We start from the raw sequence: 9,915 nt of genomic DNA, 5'->3' as shown, positions 1-9,915 counted from the left end.
CTCAATATTAGAATTTCCTTATAACGGTTGATTAATCTCTGCACGCAGACTAATGGCATAGACCTCCGCCTGAAAAATACTCGAGTATGCTCCCATGGGTACCGAGAGCTTTAGTCTTGGTCCGTGGATTGCAGCGAGCTAGCTTATATATGCCTCTCTATAAAAGAGATGCTCCAAGTTTCCTTGATGCATTTCCTCTCAAAGTCAACTGTTTTAGTTCTATCATCTCTGGGGAGCACAGCTAATGTAATCTGGGAGACTAGCTTGTCTCTGTTCCTCGATGATGGGGGTTTGAGTACTCACGAACTTCTCTCTAGCAATAATCACAATGTCCTCCGCATAGACTACTAGGCATGCTAGTCAGGATGTAAAAGCGCCTGTTTCAGGTTGATGCTCCTGAATTCATGGTCGATCATTTTCTAAATTGCCCATTAACCCCATCCCTTTGCCCCACCTCGGGGATGTGGGCATGTGCTAAGCTAGCCCGCATGATACTGATGAGGTGTGGTAGTAGGAACTCTTTACCTTGGTTCTGCAGCGCTGGGCCACGCCAGACGATTTATACCGATCGAAACAGTCGCAAGGCCCAGCAGACTGACCGGCGGGGAATAGACTCTTAGCCAGATTGCAGTTCGCTGGGTATGGCCTAATCCGTCGGCACGATATCTCCCCCGAAATCGGAGTTTCATCCGGGAAGTTGGCCGAGAGCAGGGCGAGTGTGCCCCCTTTTTTTCGCTACCTGAGTAGGTGCCATTGGCTAGCAGGATTGCTAGTCTGGTTACTGTGTGGCCAAGGCTTTATGCAGCCCGACAGCTGCAGGAGTCGATGAGATGCCCTCCTGCTGATCTCTTTACAGTAAGAAGTTAAATGGAGAACCTGCCTGTATCCGAAATAGTATCGATTTCATACGTTCTACTAAAGAAGAAGAATTTTCTGACTACGCTGTGGCTTAGAATTAATAAAAAAGGTTATTTTACCTATAATAAAACTTAAGTCTTTTATTTATATGCATACGAATAGGTTCTATACTACATATTTTTTATTGCTTAGGCTTCATTTAATAAAGTATATTGATGCAAAGTGTTAAACTATGAGACTCAACAAAACTAAATACAATAAGATATAAAATATGAAAGAATATAAAAAATACTAGTTTCACTTTCTTAAACATTATAATATTTTTATGTAGAGGCACTCGCAGCTTCATCGATGTTTGTTTCCTTGACGACTATAAATTAAAGGCAAATTATGAGGCGTCTGAAAAGCTGAAAGTTTCAGTGAAGTCATACATGTACTTACTTTAAATTTCATTAAGTAGTGCTCCTGGCTTAGGCTTGCCATTGATAGGTAACTAATGAAATTGCCTATTTATGAAGTCTCACATTGCAGCGCAAGGCGCAGCGTAGGCGATGTTAAAAACATTGTATGCTTAAAAGCATAGTATATCCACAGCTTTAATATTTAATTTTGTATTGTTTTTTTTTTTATCCGGCAAATCCCTTTTTAAAACGTTTAAAATTATATTATACGTCTCACAGCAGTCAACAAGTTATTCTACAAAGTCACGCGATACATAAAAATATGATGAAATATTANAAACAGTCGCAAGGCCCTGCAGACTAACCGGCGGGGAATAGACTCTTAGCCAAATTGCAGTTCGCTGGGTATGGCCTAATCCATCGGCACGATATCTCAGCCGAAATCGGAGTTTCATCCGGGAAGTTGGCCGAGAGCAGGGCGAATGTGTCCCCTTTTTTTTCGCTACCTGAGTAGGTGCCATTGGCTAGCAGGATTGCTAGTCTGGTTTCTGTGTGGCCAAGGCTTTATGCAGCCCGACAGCTGCAGGAGTCGATGAGATGCCCTCCTGCTGATCTCTTTACTGTAAGAAGTTAAATGGAGAACCTGCCTACGAAAGACGAAGAATTTTCTGACTACACTGTGGCTTAGAATTAATAAAAAAGGTTATTTTACCTATAATAAAACTTAAGTCTTTTATTTATATGCATACGAATAGGTTCTATACTACATATTTTTTATTGCTTAGGCTTCATTTAATAAAGTATATTGATGCAAAGTGTTAAACTATGAGACTCAACAAAACTAAATACAATAAGATATAAAATATGAAAGAATATAAAAAATACTAGTTTCACTTTCTTAAACATTATAATATTTTTATGTAGAGGCACTCGCAGCTTCATCGATGTTTGTTTCCTTGACGACTATAAATTAAAGGCAAATTATGAGGCGTCTGAAAAGCTGAAAGTTTCAGTGAAAAGTCATACATTTACTTACTTTAAATTTCATTAAGTAGTGCTCCTGGCTTAGGCCTGCCATTGATGGGTAACTGATGAAATTGCCTATTTATCAAGTCCCACATTGCAGCGCAAGGCGCAGCGTAGGCGATGTTAAAAACATTGTATGCTTAAAAGCATAGTATATCCACAGCTTTAATATTTAATTTTGTATTGTTTTTTTTTTTTCCCAGCAAATCCCTTTTTAAAACGTTTAAAATTATATTATACGTCTCACAGCAGCCAACAAGTAATTCCGCAATGACACGCGATACATAAAAATATGATGAAATATTAAACTGCCGGTAATTGAGTATATTGTACGAAAATATTCGTATGTTGTACGAATTTAAAAAACATGTTTCTGCATTAGTACTTTATACGAAAGTATTAACTAAATTGTACGAATACAGAATTGTAGATTTCGTAAATTTAAAACCATACGTAAATATTACGAATGCCTTCCTACAATATACAAAATTGTTCGTACAGAGATTTGTTCAGTGCCTTACGAATGTGTTTCGTAAAATAAACGNTAAAACTTAAGTCTTTTATTTATATGCATACGAATAGGTTCTATACTACATATTTTTTTTATTGCTTAGGCTTCATTCAATAAAGTATATTGATGCAAAGTGTTAAACTATGAGACTCAACAAAACTAAATACAATAAGATATAAAATATGAAAGAATATAAAAAATATTAGTTTCACTTTCTTAAACATTATAATATTTTTATGTAGAGGCACTCGCAGCTTCATCGATGTTTGTTTCCTTGACGACTATAAATTAAAGGCAAATTATGAGGCGTCTGAAAAGCTGAAAGTTTCAGTGAAAAGTCATACATTTACTTACTTTAAATTTCATTAAGTAGTGCTCCTGGCTTAGGCCTGCCATTGATGNAAGTCATTTACGCGCTGCGACAAAAAATTTATAAATTTCGGTAATGGTTCTGCTTCGATATCATTGCACCGAACATCCTCTAGAACCCAGTTCGTATTCATGATATTNTGCAGCGTAGGCGATGTTAAAAACATTGTATGCTTAAAAGCATAGTATATCCACAGCTTTAATATTTAATTTTGTATTGTTTTTTTTTTATCCAGCAAATCCCTTTTTAAAACGTTTAAAATTATATTTTACGTCTCACAGCAGTCAACAAGTAATTCCACAAAGACACGCGATACATAAAAATATGATGAAATATTAAACTGNTAAGCAAATGTCAAATATTTAAAAATGTGAACGTCAAACATATCTCGTTGTGGTAATGGAGACGGTTGTGATTTAGCAATTGAATTTATTAAATATTAATGGATAAATCTCTCAATGGAGACATAGTATAAGATTTCGTAAATTATATTGAAAAAATACCTTACGAAAGTCCTTTTGTTATATTTACGTATGGTTCGTAAAATCTTGTTTCATTGTGAAAAATGTCTTCGTATTATGNATTAAAAGATGTCGTATTATTTTGGCCTTATCGGATTTGTGGTGCTTCTTTTGGACTCAGCAAATTTTCCTTTTGTTGCTTATGAAGAGGAAAAAATTTATTTATACCTTTATAATTTTCGAAACGATGCGTATTTAATTTCTTTAGCCTCCTATATCAAAATATGAGTTTTCATAAAAAGTGGACTTAGCAACTTTTCACTTTAAGCTAGCGATATACAAAATTATTCGTACAGAGATTTGTTCAGTGCCTTACGAATGTGTTTCGTAAAATAAACGTAAGATTTCGTAAATTATATTGAAAAAATACCTTACGAAAGTCCTTTCGTTATATTTACGTATGGTTCGTAAAATCTTGTTTCATTGTGAAAAATTAACGAAACTTTCGTACATTGTACAAAAACCAACACTACCAAAGATTTTCGTAGCACTTTTACGAAATTTTATTTTCAGTATACTTAAAATTATTAACACTTTTAAAAATAGATGTCAAAACAGTTTTTTTGCTCTGCTGAAAAATTGAATTTTTGCCGAATTATTGCAGAGGGTATTGAATATAAGTCCTCGATATGTTATGTACTGTGGTGTTTTTTGTCGCAGGAATGAAAGCCCCGGTATTCTTTGCATTCATAATTAACCCTTGATGCTTTTGGATTCGCAGACTCCATTTCGAAAAGATGAAAGAAGACTCCATTTTGTATCATATGCCGTTGTACTTAGTTCTACGTTGTTATGCTTAGCAGTCTAATATTAATTTATATGGTATTTTATTCAATACATACATACATACATACATACATATGTACAATTGTTCATACATGCATACATACATTTGTGCACATATNCAACACTACGAAGGATTTTCGTAGCACTTTTACGAAATTTTATTTTCAGTATACTTAAAATTATTAACACTTTTAAAAATAGATGTCAAAACATTTTTTTTGCTCTCCTGAAAAAATGAATTTTTGCAGAATTATTGCAGAGGGTATTGAATATAAGTCCTCGATATGTTATGTACTCTGGTGTTTTTTGTCGCAGGAATGAAAGCCCCAGTAATCTTTGCATTCATAATTAATCCTTGATGCTTTTGGATTCGCAGACTCCATTTCGAAAAGATGAAAGAAGACGCCATTTTGTATCATATGCCGTTGTACTTAGTTCTACGTTGTTATGCTTAGCAGTCGAATATTAATTTATATGGTATTTTATTCAATACATACATACATACATATGTACAATTGTTCATACATGCATACATACATATGTACATATCTATCCTTTGCTTGTGCAATTAAAAAAATTCCGAATTTCTCTTGGTTGGTTGGCCACAAAAATTTAATCTGGCTTTACTGTGTGTGCGTTTGTGTGGCTATGACTGCGACCGAACCCGGCTCCCTATTTTTCATATCCATTCTTGTATACCACATATGTATGTAATGTAAGGATTAACATTGGCACAAGCACATACATACTATGTAAGTATACTTTCATTTAATACTTTCTGTTCTATAAATAACAACAAAAACAACTCAGTTATGCTTATTAAATGTTTTTATATATACACACACATAAAATAACTGCAGCGGCGATCCTCGTCATTTACAAATTTTTACATAGTTTACAGTCACATTAAACAAAAAAATGAACAATTATAAATAACAACAACAATGTACCAAAAGCAAGTAGTCATCATCAACGCACGAAATGCTAAAAAAGAAAAGATAGAAGAAAAAATAATGCATAATTAGTCAAAGTCGTATGCTACATACATACTTACATNCCACAAAAATTTAATCTGGCTTTACTGTGTGTGCGTTTGTGTGTCTATGACTGCGACCGAACCCGGCTCCCTATTTTTCATATCCATCCTTGTATACCACATATGTATGTAATGTAAGGATTAACATTGGCACAAGCACATACATACTATGTAAGTAGACTTTCATTTAATACTTTCTGTTCTATAAATAACAACAAAAACAACTCAGTTATGCTTATTAAATGTTTTTATATATACACACACATAAAATAACTGCAGCGGCGATCCTCGTCATTTACAAATTTTTACATAGTTTACAGTCACATTAAACAAAAAAATGAACAATTATAAATAACAACAACAATGTACCAAAAGCAAGTAGTCATCATCAACGCACGAAATGCTAAAAAAGAAAAGATAGAAGAAAAAATAATGCATAATTAGTCAAAGTCGTATACTACATACATACTTACATATATACTATATATGTATGTATGTACATTGGACCACAACAAAAAAAAAATACATAAATAAAAATTATAAACGGGCCCCGACTCAAATTTTAGTATTTGTTATGGTAATGATCATCCATGAATCTCCCCTATCTACCATAATTTTAAGTAAGCGCATCGAGCTTTTATTTTCCCCATAGGAATAAAATGTAAGAAAAAGAATTCTTCTCTTTTGAGGTCGATATATTTTTCTGCGATCAATCAAAACGCTCGATAAGAATACATTGATTACATGCCATTCAAGTACTATGCAGGCTCCGATTCCAATGTATTCTTATAGTTTCGAGAGTTTTGATTGATTCTTGGATATTATATTGACCTCAAAAGAGAAGAACGTATTCTATGGAAAAATAAACGCTACGCGGTCTCTAAGAATTATCGTAGAGAGGTGAGACTCATGGAGGATCCTCACTATAACAAATACTAAAATTTGAGTTGGGTTTTCGGCCGCATTGCAGGATTCATTTATATTTTGACGTGGTGTAATGTACATATGTATTAGATTGGGTCACGAAAAATGGTTTGTAACTTCCCGTCTAGTTGAAAAGCTTACCAGGGGCTGGATTCTGTAACAGTGAGTAAATGCATTGTACACTGAGTGCAAAACTCACACCAAAAACTCACTGAATAAAATGCTGTGATTNAAAAAAAAAAATAAATAAATAAAAATTATAAACGGGCCCCGACTCAAATTTTAGTATTTGTTATGGTAATGATCCTCCATGAATCTCTCCTCTCTACCATAATTTTAAGTAAGCGCATCGAGCTTTTATTTTCCCCATAGGAATAACATGTAAGAAAAAGAGGTGTTCTTTTTTGAGAACTTATTCTATGGAAAAATAAACGCTACGCGGTCTCTAAGAATTATCGTAGAGAGGTGAGATTCATGGAGGATCCTCACTATAACAAATACTAAAATTTGAGTTCGGTTTTCGGCCGCATTGCAGGATTCATTTATATTTTGACGTGGTCTAATGTACATATGTATTAGATTGGGTCACGCAAAAATGGTTTGTAACTACCCGTCTAGTTGAAAAGCTTACCAGGGGCTGGATTCTGTAACTGTGAGTAAATGCATTGTACACTGAGTGCAAAAGTCACACCAACAAGCCACTGAATAAAATGCTGTGAGTTTTTCGAAAGAGAAGTGTACACAATATTTACAGTTGAAACTCATTCGCACACTTTCTGAATTGCAAAATGAGGAAGTGTACACAATTTTCAGTGTACACTTCAAAACTCACAGTTACAGAATCCAGCCCCTGGAGAGGGTTTATGGGTCATAACTTTCTCCCCTGTCACATCACAAAATTAACCAAAAAGTAAATTTGCTAATTTTTGCTTTTTTATTTATAACTGGTACATATGTATCTAGATATATATTTTCAGTGTTGTATCACACTTTAAAGTGTGGTCATAATAAAACAATAGTGTGAAGAGAACTTGATTTTGGCTGCTCTTAGGATGTGTCAAGGATGAAAATTTGAATTTGAACTAAATTATATGAAGTTGAGCTTGCAAACTAGACTACACTAGAACGAGTCACGCTCGCTTCACCTTCCGCAAGCTTACATACATAGATTAAATATGTATTTGATTATTTTGAATTTTGGGTTTCGTTTTCTTAATTTTGATGCCGATATTTTAAATTTACATTCTTCTAATTTATCATCAAAGGAGTCCAACCGGCACATGCTCGAGACAAAATATTTTGATGACAGTCGTGACAGTTATTCGCTTGGGAAAGCAGCAACTTTTTCCATGATTCGTCCTAATGCACACACATATATGTACATACATATATAAATGCCCTGAATTCCCAAATGTACACATAAATGCAAAGCATCAGTTTTGTTTTGTTTCTGAACCACGGAGGGTGAAACTATCCAATATTCGCAATCACGTCTAGATGCTAATTTCAAGGAAGGCTGGCCATTTTAATCGGAATAAAATAGACTGGTGCTTTGTATCTTTACATTCTGAAATTCGGCGACGAATACACATAATAGGATTATTCACATAAAATGATAAACTTTTGAAAAACGTGATAAAGTTATAAGCTCCATACAAATTTATAATTTTATCACGTTTATCGACAGTTTGTTGCGTTAGATGAATACCCCTAATACAAAAAAGTGGATAAAAAATACAACCAAAAACAAAAACATTTATACAAAGTCATGGTCTTTGACAGACTCATTTCTTTCATGTCTTGAAATAGCTTCTTTGATCCACTTTCGATAAGACCATCTAAGTATTTATAAATATACACATGTATTTTATCGAACCAACCTATTGGTCACCCATAATTTCTAGCTAGCGTACTAGTAGCCATCGTTCGTCTCCTTTCTACACCACTTGAACTGTGGCAAAGGCACTGAATGTGACCTTCTTCGGAAACTCCGGACCTGGTGAGCCGCGCGTCTTTATGACTGGCTTCAGCGGTTGGCGTGGCTTCAGCGATAAGAGGCCCGCGGAAGCGGCCAGCTCCCGCAGTCGTTGCGAAAATCCACTTGACGAGTTGCTGTCCCTGCCTCCGCTGTTGACACCTCCACCTTCGCTGTGATGACTATCCACTACGTCCATGCAGGCGTTGTTAGTGTTGTTATTGCTGGTGGTGTGACTATTGTTGCTGCCAGCAATCGACTGCGCTGATGTAGAGTTGCTCGCCACAGTGGTGGTCGGATGCACCCTGTACATCTGTCCGCCGGAGGAGGGGTAGATGAGACTAGTGGTACCATTGGCATTGGGAGCATTCGCTGGTGTGATGTAACTGCAAGATTTATAATAAATAAATAAATACGTCAGAACGGGGAAAAAATGTGTTAACGAGTAGTTAGTTAGCAAGGTTGTATGAACAGGTTTGGCTTCGGGCCTGGTTTATCTGTATATGAATCGAATAATGGTTAATGATTATGCTGAAAGTGTTGAGTAAAATTTGCAAACACTTGTTAAAATACACAAATATCAGTACGAATTCACACAATGCCAGGCAAATGTAAATATATTAGCACATGAAGCCCACTTGGCAACATCGAAAACTGAATTTTTGTAAACAACAAACATTTTTTTTAATCCGAAAGATGTACATTGTACATAAGTAAGTAAGATATTGCTAGGCATATATATATATGTGAGTATTTTTTCTCATATTCCTACCATTAGCTTTATCAACGTCGTTATATATGGTTTAAGTTATTCACTTATCCTTTTTTTACAGGGTTGGACGAATTATTAGACAGCAGAATAGCTTACAACGCCATATAAAGTTTTAAATTAGTTTATAAAATTAGGAATTTATTTTGATATCCTTTAACAAATTAGTGATAGATCCATATGATATCGGTATTTTGATATCGATATTTTTAGGTGAAATTTTTGCAGATATTTGTAGATATCGGAATTGTTATCGATGTTGTTATCTAACTTTTCATAGATATCGATATCATAATCATAATCGATACTTAAATCAGAATTTTCTGTAGCCCGTTTCCGGTGAAAAAAAAGGAAATTATTATATGGAAATTATAGTTGCTTTTTGTTCGATCTCTTCAGCCAGGCGACTATTAAAAAAAATAGTTATTTTAAGTCATCAAAGTCTCAGGAAGTTTCTCTTAAATATGATATATGTCCCTCTTCAATAAGACTAAATATTGTCTAGACACATATTTACAAATAATTGTACAAAAAATAGTTGTTCCCTAACATAATGCAAAAAAATAAAAAATTTAACGGGTATGTATTGGGTTTTTGTATGTCGACAGTTTTCAAAACTGTGGCGAACGAGAATAAGTATTGTTTGATAGTGCGCTTCCAATACATTCCCTCACTAAATGAAAGTAGGTGACGCCACCAGTTGCCTTATTTCTTTTGATCTAATCTATAGTAAAAAAT

At 34.6% G+C, this 9,915-nt stretch overlaps 1 long non-coding RNA gene across 1 annotated transcript; it reads right to left on the bottom strand.

The window, feature by feature from the left end:
• Positions 1–5,743: 5,743 nt before the first annotated feature.
• LOC108376895 (uncharacterized) lies at positions 5,744–8,886 on the bottom strand. Its single transcript, XR_001849289.1, has 2 exons — positions 8,314–8,886; positions 5,744–5,912 (listed from the first exon to the last, which is right to left on the bottom strand). It is a non-coding gene; the product is annotated as an uncharacterized LOC108376895 (long non-coding RNA).
• Between the last annotated feature and the right edge of the window lie 1,029 nt (positions 8,887–9,915).

This window comes from Rhagoletis zephyria, unplaced genomic scaffold (assembly GCF_001687245.7).
Source record: "Rhagoletis zephyria isolate East Lansing unplaced genomic scaffold, Rhagoletis_zephyria_1.1 Rzeph_scaffold_11193, whole genome shotgun sequence".
NCBI lineage: Eukaryota > Metazoa > Arthropoda > Insecta > Diptera > Tephritidae > Rhagoletis > Rhagoletis zephyria.
Note: the sequence above shows the minus strand (reverse complement) of the source record. Positions and strands in the feature narration are given on the sequence as shown.